This window comes from Ursus arctos, unplaced genomic scaffold (genome assembly GCF_023065955.2).
Source record: "Ursus arctos isolate Adak ecotype North America unplaced genomic scaffold, UrsArc2.0 scaffold_12, whole genome shotgun sequence".
In the NCBI taxonomy this organism is placed as follows: Eukaryota; Metazoa; Chordata; class Mammalia; order Carnivora; family Ursidae; genus Ursus; species Ursus arctos.
In genome coordinates, this window is record NW_026622786.1 from 25,947,017 (window position 1) to 25,962,375 (window position 15,359).

At 37.7% G+C, this 15,359-nt stretch overlaps 1 protein-coding gene across 2 annotated transcripts in view; it reads left to right on the forward strand.

Annotated features, from left to right (window-relative positions):
- DPYD (dihydropyrimidine dehydrogenase) overlaps positions 1–15,359 on the forward strand; it is a 788,803-nt gene that overhangs the window by 750,292 nt on the left and 23,152 nt on the right. The window lies entirely within an intron of this gene.

Consider the following 15,359-nt stretch of genomic DNA (forward strand, 5'->3'; position numbering starts at 1 on the left):
GTTGTCTTACAATTACTAACAGACTCTGAATGTTTAAAAGTTTAAGTAATATTTTGAAAAATTTATTTTGCTTATAATTTTCCTCTTACTATATGTATAAAAGTAATGTATGATAACATCTTAAATGTGATGAAATACAATGTTGTGTTTTCAATTTGTAGTAGATAAAGATAATATTTTTCACTCTTTGGGGAGTACTTTGTAATTGGCATTCTAATGCATCAGCATAGACCCTCTCCCAAACTCCACTAGACAGAGAAAAACAAATTGTCTTGGAAAGTTATTTCACAAAAAAATTCAAAATCTCATCCTCATTCTGTTCCGAAAGTCACTTTCTGAAATCTAACTAATGGGGCATTGGGCCAGAGTGGATTAATGAATTCCATAGATAATCCCTCAAAACTCAATTTATTCATTGAATTCCCTTCTTTCTCTACTAAATATATTCCCAAAGCTTGATGGGTAGCCAGATTAATTAATTTGTTACATATCCTACTCTTCCTTTCTGATAGTCAACAATGAATAAAATCCAAAGTCAGAAAGAAGAAGCAGCACAAAGATAATCCCTAATCTGAATAACCACTTCTGGACAGCAGAGAGCCTACTAGGCTTTAAGTCTTTCTATAGAATTCAAAACATTGGATCCAAGTATAGATGTCTTACATGCATTTATATGTATGTGTGTGTGTACACAGAGTAAGCACACACATATTTAATTACATAGTTACATGTATTTAAAAGGCTTTGGCCATAATGTTCTAAAACTATTAAGAATTCAAGAATGCATGTGTTAAAATTTCTTTCTGGGTTAATAGAGATGAGGGGAAAAGTTATTGGGGTTTGCAAATTTATTTTAAATAAATTCTCTTAAAATACCCACTGACCTACATTTATTGAAAGAAAAACAGTCAACTACAAATGTAATTGTTATCCTGTCAGGTATTTATTAATAGACAGGCGGCTGTCATCTTTGTTAAAATGCTCTAAGTTGACAGAATTTCATTTGCATAAATGGGTGGAAAATCCTTTTCTTACTTGTCCAACAAACTGGAGACAAAGTGCCTGCCAATGTTTTAATTTCTTTTTCATGTTCTGGTTAGAGAGTGAGAAGAATGCTTTCACTCCACAGTGTCATGAATATGATAATCTATGGAAATCACGGGAAGCAGGTACTTAAGTTAAGCATATACGGTACTATGGGAATCCCTGATGAATTCAAGTCTATTCTGTTTAGAGAAGATGTTGTTGCCTGTGAAGTGACAGACTGCCAGATGTTCCTGAAGTAACACGGTAATGGGCTCAGATCGTAGCATCTTTCCCCTCCCCCCACAGATGACAGCATTTACTTTAGGCTACAGAATGGTCTTGCCTTCATTCTTTAAGAACTCATGTTTACATTTACTTCTCAACTATCAAATCTTCATTTTCTTAATTTCACTTATTTCAACATGTGGAGCATAAAATTATATAACTATGTGAGTAATCCTTACTTTATAGAGTGTATGCAGTCTAAATGTGAAATAAGCAATTCTCCATCATGTAAAACATGCTTAAGCCATTGATTTCCCTTATAAAAGCTGGAAAAAAGGGGTTTGTATGAGGGAGGGGGAATGTTTACTTTAGCATATTAAGCACATACCAAAATGTGCTAAAGCATATGTAAGGTAATAATAGAAAGAAAACTATAACATGTTGCAAGGATTTCTATAATAATATGATGCAGATGATAAGGACTAACATTTAGTAAATGCCTATGGTTTACCAAGCTCTGACTTCATTTTATATACTTTATATAAGTTATATAATCCTTACTTACTACAACCCTATGAAATGTTATTCCCATTTTATGAACGAGGCACCTGAGGTCTTGCAAAGGTAAAAGAAAATTTGACCAGATTAAATAGTACGTAATGGAACCAAGATTGAAAGCCAACATCAAAGGACTGCACTGTTTATCCTAAATATACTGCTACCCATACATTCATTCATTTGAGAATGTATAATGGTCCAGGTATTTTTCAAAGTTCTAGGCGAACATCACTGAACAAAATTTACGAACATCCTATTCTGGTAGTTCATATCTTTTAGAAAGGATGGAGATACAAAACAAATGAATAAAGAATATGATGATTATCAAAAGGGAGATATACAGAGTATGATTTAGAGGACCTACTTTCAGTATAAAGGCCCTAAGACTTTTTGAGAAGAGCGAAAAGTACATGAGTATGGTTGCAGTGTTATAAATTAAGAGGAGAGTGGTAAAAAATAAAATTGAAGAGGTAGGCAGGAGCCAGATAAGCCTGCAGTCATTGCAAAGCTTTTAGATTTTATTTAAGTACGTTGGGAAATCATTGGAGAATTTTAAGCAGAGGAGTGACATGTTCTCATTTCTATTTAAGACAATTGCTCCGGCTACTATGTGGAGAATACATTATAGCGAGTCAAAAGAGAAAGTAGGCAGATCAGTTAGGAAGCTACTCCCTGCAGTGTTCCTGGTGAGAGACAGTGGAGCCTTGGACTAGAGCCAAATCAATGGAGATGGCGGAAAGTGGAGAGAGTTGGGTTGTTTTGAGCATAGTTATGCTGAAAGATTGGATCTAGAGGGGAAGATAAGGAGGAAAAAAAAAAAAAGAAATCCAGAATAGCCTTAGATTTTTGATTTGAGCAAATGGGTCAGCAGTCATTCCATTAACTGAAATAGGGAAGATTGGGGAAAGACTATCTGGAGTGAAATAACAAGGGATCTACTAAAGACACATTAAGTTTGCGATCACTTTTCAACATCTAATGAAATGTTAATTACTGGATGTAAGAGTCTGGAGCTCCGTTTAAGAACAGAACTGGGGCTACAAATTTGAAAGAAAGCTATAGCTTCAATGATATTTAAAGCCATAAGATCACCCAGTGTTCATAGCAGCATTGTCCACAATAGCTAAATTGTGGAAGGAGCTGAGATGCCCTTTAACAGATGACTGGATTAAGAAGATGTGGTCCATATATACAATGGAATATTAGCCATCAGAAAGAACGATTACCCAACACTTGCAGCAACATGGACGGGACTGGAGGAGATTATGGTAAGTGAAATAAGTCAAGCAGAGAAAGACAATTATCATATGTTTTCACTCATTTATGGAACATAAGAAATAGCAGGAAGATCGGTAGGAGAAGGGAGGGAAGAATGATGGGGGGCTAAACAGAAGGGGGAATGAACCATGAGAGACTGTGGACTCTGGGAAACAAACTGAGGGCTTCAGAGGGGAGGGGGTGGGGTATTGGGATAGGCCGGTGATGGGTATTAAGGAGGGCACATATTGCATGGTGCACTGGGTGTTATACACAAATAATGAATCATGGAACGTTACATCAAAAACTAAGGATGTACTGTTATGGTGACTAACATAGCATAATAAAAAATTATTATAAAAAATAAATAAATAAATCCATAAGATCAGATCAGATCACTTGGAAAGGGTATGCTGGCAGAGGGAAAAGAGAACGTCTAGGACTGAGCCTAGGATATTCCAACCTATAGGTTTCAGAGAGGAAGATTTACCCAGGAAAGGAGATACAGAAGTGATGTAGGAAAAAAAAAAGTAGGACAATAATTTAAAAAGGAGGGAGGGGTCATCCTGTTTGAATGCTGCTGAGAGAGAAAGTAAAATGAGCTCAGAAGTGTGGCCATCTGATTTGCAAAATAAAGGTTGTCCTTGGCCCCATCACCACAGCATTTCTGTAGCTAGGAATGGAGGTCAAACTCCTGGACCACGAGTAACTGAGGAGTGAATGGGAGGTGAAGGTGGGAGGACAGACACTGTTACAGGGGCTTAAGACAGGTTTGAAGGGAAATAGGTAGATGAGGAAGCCTGGACATGGCTGCAGAGACAGAGTTCTTTTATTTGTTTTGTGTATTTTATGAACAGGAGAGTGAAAGAGTTGGTCACAATTATTTTCTTGATGACAAACTTTAAGCAAAGAACCAGAAAAATACAAAGAAATTATTTGTGTTGTGCTCTAAGCCTTTGAATCTAAATTGATTTGTTGGAACTATACCTTACAATACCTTATCACTACAAATCTGTTAGGCTGTGGGATGTTATTACAATTTAAAGCAAAGGTTATTATTGGGGATTGGTTTATGTAATATTATGGATGAGACCAAAAATTTCTTGTTTGGTCATTAAGCATTAGATGAATCTCAGCCTTGCCAAGCCTTGTGCATAGAGAGAACTTGTCTGGACATTTTATGAATTGATATGGAAAGTGCTCAGACTACATCAGTTGTCAGCATGAAACTGTGACCACATTGAGGATGGTTGAAATGTCTTGTCAGTATACCTCTTTGTTGATGTTAATCTTTCATTCATTCATCAAGTAGTTAATTAAGGCCAACTATGTACGAAGAACTAAGGGGGAGATAAAACAGATTCAAAAAGTATCCTGTCCTCAAAATGTTTATGATAGACTCAGAAAAATAGCGAATGCATAAATAATGGACATATAGTTTAGAAAGTAACGAGGAAGAAACAGAGAGGAAAATCCAAAATCTGCAGGGCAATGATTGCCTTCAGTAGCGACCCAGGTACAGAGATGAATTTTATCGTGTGGATGTTTGCTAGTGTGTCCATGTCAGCGTGCCGAAGCTAGTGTCTAGGGAGCACTTTGCCACACATATAAAAGATTCTTTCCCATGTTAAATACATCCTACTGGTATGGTAATTAATTATCTTAGAAACTTCTTTCCTTTCAGCGAAAAACTTGCACTTCCTTTTATTTTCTCTCCAATATAAATCTCCTGCTTAGCATAGAAACCCTAAAAATTGACTTTCAAAATGATGATCCTTTTTTTCCAATATGTCCTAACCTGTAACTCCAAATAGGGTTTTTGATTGGATCAAAATGTGATATTTTATGCCCTATGCCACACTTTCAGGTAAAAAGGCTTAAAGCAGTCATCCTGGTGTTTCTGTGTAGGGAAAATATTAAGTATCATGTTGAATAAATATGGAAAAGATTGATTAATCTTCTACTCTTGCTCCAAATATAGCCTGACTCCTGAATGCTTTTTTCATATTTATAGCAGTCCCATTTTCCTCATCACCCCATTTTTCTGTTTTTCTTTGCTTCTATCCTATTGTATGAGGTAATTTTTATTCCATTTTCCCTCATTGGTTTTTGCCCTTGACATTCTATGCAATATTTAGCCATGAAAGCAGTAGCATTTTGAAGGTGGATTTCCAAAGCAAATTATTTCATCCAAGTTCTCCTAAGGCATTGGAAGGACTATAGCTTAGGAAGTCTTTCTTTGTGTAAGGCCAATATTTTGTGACATTTTCATAATGCAGAATACTCACTTCATCTTTACATTGTAAAGATGTTAAAAAATTGTACATAAATAAAAATTACATTCACTATAATAAAATAGCACTTTGGTTCTGTACTGCTTTATAGTTTTCAAAATGGTAAAAGCTGTATTTTAATAATCTATTAGTGCTTCCAATTTCAAATATTTGTTGTGAAGAGCAAGTAGACAAAATGGTCATTGTTATCTCTGTTTTACACAGATGAAAATCAAGGCCCATGTAGGGCAGGTGACTTGTCTTCAAGACCAAGTCTCTTAGTCTCTGCACCCCAAAGCCATTGGTCGCTCTGTATATTCCACTGCTTTAATAGAAGGTTCCATTTCTTCCAACATCCTGTAACTTTGCATACCAAATGCAACCACACGTGTGTCTATGTTTCATTCTTACTGACTTGGCAATTTCATTTCTGATATCTCTTATATCCATTTCTAATATGCATGTGGCTGATTTTGTATAGACCATACCTCAGGTGAGTTATAACTAAACCAAACTGTGTAAAGATAATTACAGTGCAACTTTGGTTGTGAATGAATTCCTCAATTTATACAGATTATATTAGCCTTCATTTAAAAACTATTTTATTTATCTTCATTATTTATACAGGGTTTATTATTTCATAATTAGAAAATAGAAAAGATATTTTTGGTTCTACGTTCCACCAGTAAAGCCTAAAACAGTTTATGAACTCATCCAACCTTGGGAGTTCGATAAACATTATCCATATTATTCATATTTACCATTTAAAAAGACTTGGAATGTTCTGTAAATAGTAGGGAAAGAGTTATAATTTGTGACTCAATCCAGTATTTCATCCACAAACGGTGGATGTGATGTGGATAAGCCTGTGGATATGATCCACCTGGTGATAAACTCTGACGATTTCCTTCTTCTTCTTTTTTTTTAAGATTTATCTATTCATTTTAGAGAGAGGGAGCAGGGGGAGGGATAGAGCAAGAACGAGAGAGAGAGACTCTCAAGCAGACTCCCCACTGAGCGCATATCCCAACTCAGGGGCTCGATCCCATGACCCCGATCCCATGACCCCATGACCTCGATCCCATGAGCTGAAGTCGAGAGCTGGACACTTAACTGACTGAGCCACCCAGGTGCCCTGTAAACCCTGAGGATTGCTAACTGTGAATTTGAAAACAAAACAAAACATATTACTGAAAGGAACCTTATACATTATCTGGTCCGACCCCCTCATTTTGCAGATGAGAAAACTGAGACCCAGAGGAGTCACAAGCTCCCATAGGTCACAAAACGAGCTGATATCAAGGCTAAGGACAGAGCCCCATCTTCTAACTCTCAAGTGCTATTTCCAATATTTACCTCCCCCGGAAAGATGCCTCCCATGGGGGCATTGCTTCTTGAGAATGAAGTATATTAAATTCACATTTGGCTGCTAATCATTTTCTCAGCAGCTCTATGGTATTTCATTAACTGCTGCATGTAACACTCTGGCCTTTCACCTGTATTAACTTGAGCTCATTAAACTTGAGGCCAATAATAAACAGGACCGAACTAATACAGATATTTTGCATGGTATGTGTTCAGCATTTTCTTAAGTGGTGTCTACTGTATGAAACATTTTTCTCTGCATAGTTTGTGGAATGAGTAAAAACGGGAAGCACAGATTTCAAGGAATAGATTATATGTGTAGTATGCCTCTTTATATCAATCAAAAATATATTACACACTCATCTAATACAGAGCTTTGTAAGAACAATAAAGAAATATGAGTGACAGCACAGCACAGGGTCTGGCATCTGGTCGACTGGGATGCGAATCCTAGCTCTGCCATTTCTTAATGGCAAGAGTTGGAACAAGTTGCTTAGCCTTTCTGAAACTGTGTTCTCATCTGTAAAAGGGGACGAGGACAACACCCATTTCACAGGGTTGCAGTAACGTACGGATAATGTACTCAAGTGCTTTGCAGAAGGCCTGGTGTATAACGATGCTCAGTTAATGTGCTGGTTTTGATGAAGATGGTGCTGACAATGCACTTCCTTCCCTCGTTGAACTTACAGTCGCCTCCCACTACAGCTGTTGTCGAGGAGGCTGATGTTCCCCATGTCTTCTCCCCGCCTCGTCATTACTGCAGAATACAGGCAAGGGTCCTCTAGAGTTCCAAGAAAGAAAAACTAATCCCAGCTTCCCCACCAACATGATTTCATGTTCATTTTGTCGGAGAAGTAACTCTTTTGCAGCTTACAGCCTCTGCGGCCATCAGTTAAACACAAGCTCTTGTGTGATTTTGATTTTTGAGATTCTGACTGAGCAGGGAATGGTGAGAGAGGAGGGGTCATTTGCAGAAAGAGGAGCAGCAAAGAGGTAGAGCAAGAGGTCTGTCAGAGAAGGGTTCTGTGTCTGAATGAAAGCTGGATGGTTGCAGGCAGAAGTCACTGTGAGAGTAGGAGTGAAGCAGTCAGCAGGTAGCCTGGGAGTGAAGATCAAGGGTGGACTGTTGGGGTCGGGTGTGTAGCCAACATTTGTTCTCTATTTTCCAGAGTACCACAGACTCTTAAAACAAACAAAAAAATCTAATAGCTTATCTATTTCACTTTTCCGCTGCTACCAAAATCCCATCTCCAACATTCTGGATCATTATCTTCTTTCTGCCACAAACATCCTCACTCCCTCAACCCACCCTTTTTTCTACCACCGTAGGCGCTGTAATCGCCTATTTTCAAAGAGCTGGTGTTGCCTTACACTCTAAAGAACAAATATCCAAGCTGCTTTGCCCAGAATTCAGAGCCCTCATAGATATCCCAGCTTTATCCCTTGCTATTCCCCAGTCATGTACTATATTTTAGCTCTATGAGAATGAGCTGATCCTGTGGTTTTTTAAAATTTTCACTCCTTTACTCATCCATTCCTTTATCTCTCTCATCTCTTTCCAGCACCACATACTATTTCTCCCTTTTATAATCTTTCACCACAGTTTAAATTCCTCCGTCACTAGGAAGTCTTCCTTAATCTCTTTTTTGGAATTAAGTACTCATTTGGATCAAGGTTGCATCGAACTGTTTGTGCATCTCTTCCTCTACTTATTCTATTTTCCCTGAAAACTGCCTATGGAACCCAGATGTCAGCTGAAATCACCCAGTCCCGTCCTTCTGGAAATTGCTACAAAATCCCTGGAGATTACGTTCTCTAGGTCACTTCCGGCTGTAAATTCTCCCTCTCACTGAATTCTGCATCTCCCTCAATCTTACTTCTTGTTGGTTCCTATTCTTTGAGCTATATGCCAACCCAACCATGAAACTCAAGCCTATTTTGCTGATTTTCTTCCAAATTTCTCTCTAAGGCATATAAGTATTTAGGAGGCTTATTTAAGTTTTAAGGGTCAGAGAGGAGGATTTCAATTGCAGCAACACAAACAGCTTGAAATCGAAAATGAGCTCTTCCTCTTTAGTAATGTCCTCCAGCCCTCGTACCATCAGGCTCTGCTCCCTTTCTGTCCATTCCCTCTTCCTTCTCTTTTTGCTTTTTCCTTTTCCCTCTCTCTCTTTTCCCTCTGTTTCAGAATCCTGCCTCCCCATGCATAGTAGTTTGGCCATCTCATTGTTTTTGTTTCTCCTAAATCATGCTACAGGGCTTCATCTCCCAAACTCCAAGCTAAAGGTATTGTTTTTGAGGTTTGGGTATTTTTCTTAATGTGGGAATTTATTTTTTTATTTAAATTCAATTAGCTGACTTAGTACATCATTAGTTTCAGATGTAGTGTTCAGTAACTTATCAGTTGTATATAACACCTAGTGCCCATCACATTACATGGTCTCCCTAATGCCCATCACCCAGTCACCCCTTCCCCCCCTCCTCCCCTCCAGGAACCCCCAGATTGTTTCCTATAGTTAAGAGTCTCTCATGGTTTTTCTCCCTCTCTGATGACTTCCCATTCTGTTTTCCCGCCATTCCCCTATAGTCCTCTGCATTGTTTCTTATATTCCACATAACGAGTGAAACCATATGATAATTGTCTTTCTCTGATTGACTTATTTCACTCAGCATAACACCCTCAAGTTCCATCCACATCGATGTAAATGGTAAGTATTCATCCTTTCTGATGGCTGAGTAATATTCCGTTTATATATATTTCACATCTTTATCCATTCACCTATTGATGGACATCTTGGGCTCTTTCCACAGTTTGGCTATTGTGGACATTGCTACTATGAACATTGGGTGCATGTGCCCCTTCTTTTCACTACATCTGTATCTTTGGGGCAAATACTCAGTAGTGCAATTTCTGGATTGTAGGATAGCTCTATTTTTAACTTCCTAAGGAACCTCCATACTGTTTTCCAGAATGGCTGCACCAGTTTGCATTCCCACCAACAGTGTAAGAGGGTTGCCCTTTCTCCGCATCCTTACCAACATTTGTTGTTTCCTGTCTTATTAATTTTAGCCATTCTGACTGGTGTGAGGTGGTATCTCATAAGTTTGTTTCTTTAGAGGAATCTGATAAGCATCATTTAAATAATATTTCAGTTATAAAATAATAATTTTTGGGACACCTGGGTGGCTCAAGAGGTTAAGCATCTGCCTTTGGCTCAGGTCATGATCTCAGGGTCCTGGGATCGAGCCCTGAATCGGGCTCCCTGCTCCGTGGAGAGCCTGCTTCTCTCTCTCCCTCTGCTGCTCCCCCTGCTTGTGTGTGCTCTCTCTATCTATCTACCTCTCTCTGTCTCTGTCAAATAAATAAATAAAATCTTTTAAAAAAATAATTTTCTCACCTCAGTTTCAAAGAATATGAGTTAGTCTTCCTCTAAAGGCCATAAACTGCTTTTTAAAAGAACCACCTCCTACTTGTCTTTGTGGCCCCAGCACAAATGATGGTTGGCCAAAACACAATGCTTGGCCAAAAACAGGTCTTCCCGCTGTCATCCTCTGTTAGCATTCCATTAATGTTAGATTTTCTTCTTTTGATTGACATTCTTCCTAACATACATTCTGATGTGCTCCCCTTCACAGGAAACTGCTCGCCCTCTTGTATCTTATTAAACAGAGAGCACCGGCTTAGCAATCTGCTGGCTCTCCAGCACCGCCTCCAAAGTGGGCCTCTTCTCCCTCTGGTGTTTCTTCCACCGAGAGGATTTTCTTCCCCTTTGCTGAACCTCACACCTCCATCTTCACCATTTGCCAACCTATCCTTCAGAACTTAGCTCAGATGTCACCTCTTCTAGAAAAGCTCTGACCCCTCAGCCTGGGTTAGGTACACATTGTCATTGCATATCTAGCATTCTGTGTCACCTCTGCCACAGCCCTTGTCTCAAAGGACTGCAGTTGTGATTAACTGTAGGTTCTTTGAGGTCACAGATTGTCTATTATAAATACATCTCAAGTGTCCAGCACTTTGTAAATGTTTTTGAGTTTATGAATCACAGCTCTTGTAGAAGTATGATATTTTTTACTTCATATGATTTTAATGTTAAATGGATGTATTTGTGTAAATTCTTTCTGAAAGCAATGTTTCAGGTTATCTGACATTTTGAAAAACCAGCTAGATTTTTAAAATATGTTCAAGATATTCATTCATTCATTCGTCAAGTTTCAAAAACAGCTGTGTACCTATTATGTGCCGGATCGAAAAGGAACTCTCTAGGACCTCAAGCGGGGACAGTGGAGGCATAGGCTAATCGCGATAAGGCAGCGCTGCACGTGCAGGAGTTAAAGTGTGCCCACGGTGCTCTGGAGCACTGTGAGGGGCCCCTAACACTGTGGGGAAGGGGGTCAGTTAAGAAGAGTACTTAGATGCTATGAAAACCAAGCTGAGACTACAATGCCAAATGGGCATGTCCCAGATGAAAAAGACTGGCAGGGGCTTGCCCAGCAGAGGGGATGTGGAAGCCAACATGGAAGTACAGAGCATGGTACACAATACAATATAAGTAGTTAAGGCTTATGGGAATAAATTGGCAGGCATGCACTTTACAAATAGTATTCCATTTAATGCTTATATCAACATCGTGTGTTAGATACTGTCGTCCTCATTTCATTGATAAGGAAATTAGTAGCAGAATGGTTAAGTAATTGGCTCATAGTCACACAGGTAATGAGTGTAAAACTGTGATTTTAATGCAAATTTGACTTCTAAATCAGTACGCTAACCACTATGCAAATGTTGGCTTTCTACTTTCACTGAGAAGCATGAACTGTCATTGCTTTTGACTGATTCAGACATCAGATAGTTTCGCAAAGGTTGTACTCTTCAATTTATCAGATTAAACTAGTAGTTATATTTTATTAATTTCAGATATTTTGCATGTCCAGCTCCACTGTCGCCATTTACAGCATTGGGCACCATGTAGTATTATGATAATATGTAGATGGTCCTTTTCTCTTGGTCTTTTATTGTTTTCCACTGTCCGAATTTGATAGTATCATGAAAAATTGCTTACTGTTATGTCAGTGATTAAGCATTACATGGAAAGTACTCATGGGAAAAATCTGAGTTTCTGAATCTAAGCCATCCCAAAACGGATTTTGAAATAAAAATCAGGATCAAATGTAAGCAGTTGATTACTCTTATAATTGACAGAAGGGAAGAAGAAAAGTAACTGAATTTGGACAGAACAGAATCGAGACTTCTCACCTCTGTTTCCCATACTTACGTCATGCTGAGCACACAGTGGTTGAAATTAAGGTATCTTACAAACATACTCAGAGAACCCATGTTCCCAGCCATTGTGCTCCAAATTTTATATTTTAAGTATCTAAAAAGTATTCCATTGCTTTCCTGAGTTTTTTAAAAGAGTAACTCTTTGAAGTTTTATATATATATATATATATATATATATATATACACACACAATTATATATATATATATTATACACACACATGCACACAATTTACATATATATATATTTGGATTTCAGGTTTCTATTGAGTGATATATATATATATAGTACTTAGTGTATTTGTGTGTTTTTATGTATAAGTATGTATGTATACAGTTACATGTATATTGCACTCAGTATAAACTTGAAATCCTTCTGTCTTTTAACTTATTACCATTTGACTATCAAGTAATTACTTTCGTGCTGTTATTGTTTCCAATCGGATAAGACAGTATGATTAGGAAAATAGAGCTGATCCATTATAGCATATACACCATTGCTATTCGCCAACTTGCTGCCACTCTCATAAAAATTGTGCAGTTTAAACTGGAAGATACCAGTACCTGCTTCTATTAGAAACAAGAACCCTTTTCTACTTCATAATATGCTCAATTACCTTTAGATTGATCCATGAATAAATTATAATCCAAATAGACTGCTTTACCTTAAAGCTTTGCTGGCTTAAGATATCATTGTTGATTCATTATGTTGTCACTTTTCTATCGGCAATGTAATGCTTTTTATATCTGGATAGAGACAGTTTTAGTGTGAGATACTGTTATCTTTAAATGAGTAGGATTTAGCTTTTCTGGCGAGAACAAATTCATCAATGATGAATCCCTGGAGAAAGTATTGAAACAAAAATCATACCATTTCTGAGCTTTGTTCAGTTCATCAGTTACAAAGCAGCTTTTGATAGTCCTAAAGAACTTTTTTCTTTGTTTAAGAAATATAGCATGACGCTCAAACCTCTCGCTTTGAGTTACCGCAGGCTACAACTTTTTCTGAAGCAAATAATGAATGAAGAGGAAAAGCTCCTGCTGCTGGCTCTATCAGGCTCTGCTGCTTCTCCTCCTGCAATAGGAAATCAATTAACTATATGTTCGGGCAGAGATTTGAACTAAATGCTTTATTAATCATCACTGATTGCACACATACACACTGGCCAACTATGCATTCGTCTTCACTCTTTCTCGGTTTTATTTTGCTTTTCGTTTGTTTGTTTCTTTGGTTTTTTGGCAAGATCAGAACACAAACGTGTGCCCAAATGTGGTATGTGCAAAGGTGGTTGTCTGGTGCAGGAGAGAATTGATCTTTTACATTTTTGGAAAATTTAACTTTTAAAATATTCAGGACTCAGGTATGGTAAAGGCATCTTAATACGTAACAAGTAATTTTTTAAGAGATTTTATTTATTTTAGAGAAAGACAGAGCATGAGCATGAGCAGAGGGAAGAACCGAGGGAGAGAGAGAGAGAGAATCTCAAGGAAACTCGGCACTGAGCACAGAGCTAGATGCATGGGGCTCCATCTCCTGACCCTGAGATCATGACCTGAGCCGAAATCAAGACTAGGTCGCTTAACCGACTGAGCCACCCAGGCTCCTCTCTAACAAAGTAATTTTTTAAAAAGCACTCAACTTTCTTATACTAATTTGCATAAAGCAAAAATCACTATGGCGGCCTTGATGTTTTGGAAGTTGGTACTATACTTGGCCTCTGGGACCTCCATATAGCAGTGAGAAACTACACACAAATGGATCTATTTGACTTGGAGATGAATGGTGGAAGGTTGAGGGGGCGGTCACTGGTATCGTGTGTGAGTGTGCTTTTGATTTAAAGAAGAAATTGGCAACAGTTTTCCTTCTTTTCCATTGATTCTTCTAACTAACACACAAAGAAAATCCAATAGGAATCTTTATGTTAAATTGAGAACTTCTCCTTAGGACTAATTAGAAAAGATTAGCACATTATAATCCTAGCCCTGTTAGCCATAGAAAGGCAATATAATTTAAATATGGCAAATGTGGTCAACCATTGCAAAAAAAAAAAACTGCAGAAAATATCAGTCTGGTAGATGTTTATTCAGGCTGTGTTCTGTTCAGCACCAAGGGATTTTCAAATATTATTGTTATTGTTATTGTTAGTATTATTATTATTACCATCACTGGAACAATTTGAAGGTATCACAATTTAAACTTAACTACTTTATTTCTCTCCCTTTGGATAAAGAATATTCTAAATGGGGGAAAAAATCTCCTCTGGTTTATGTTTAAAAGAAGATAGATCAAAAAGTTCCAGGAATGATTTCTTTTGAATAACATTTATAGAATTCTTAGATGGAATTAGAGAGTGCTGAGTAGGTAAGACTCAGGGAATCGGGATAATGGTTCAGAGTTTCATTGAGCTTGCCACCATGAGGGATTGGCTAGAACCAGAGGTCACTTGTTTCAACATTTAATGATTTTTGATAATCTTCAGGAATATAAGATTAGGATTTATGTGCCCTTGATATAGAAGAGAAGCGTGGAGAGAGTGATACTCTGACAAGAATTATGTCATGTGGACATGCGTTTACCACCTTATAAGGTGTTATCAGAACCCCAGGGGCATTTCCTTGGCATCACATATAATCCCTAACACCTCATCTGCCCCAGGAAAAAGTCATTCCATAAGAGGACATTTCAAACAAGCATTATCTTTTCTACATTAAAAAGGCTTGCCTATGTGATAAATGTTGAGGATTTGTTTTATACTCATTGATTTGATGCTTTCTAGCAAGACAGCATCACCTTTTTTATGGTAAAATAGATATAATATATTCTGTCCCTTTATTGTATTATTTCGTATTACTGAAATCATTACATATCATAATTTAGGAAAGCATTGGGGTATAGGAATGAAGTATGTAGTTGTAGTTTAATTGTATATAAATAATTTTGCATTCATAACATTGCTTCCATTTGCTCGACCTGTTGACATAATTATAGTAAATTGAGAATGGAAGTAACCATCTTAGATATTTCCACATAAATATGTTCTGCTAATATAAATTTTCAGTGGCAGTTTGGCTGAATTGGAGCATGGGTTAAGTTTCACTTACCTACCGTACTAACATCTCTAAAGGACTAGAGAACTCAGTTTCCTGGGACATTATGCAGCCTGGCAGGTGGAGGCCGGTGTTTCAAAACAAGTGTGATTTTTCACTGAAGTATTTGCTAGGTCAGAGATGGAGTGCTGTAGTTTTCCAAGCCTCTATCAGCTAGATAAATGGGCTTTATTTTGTGGGAGAGAAAGAGAGAGAAAAAGAGAGAAGAGAAAGGGTGTTTTTGCAGTGTTAGAAAAGAGACCTAGCAATTCCAGGTTACAGGTGG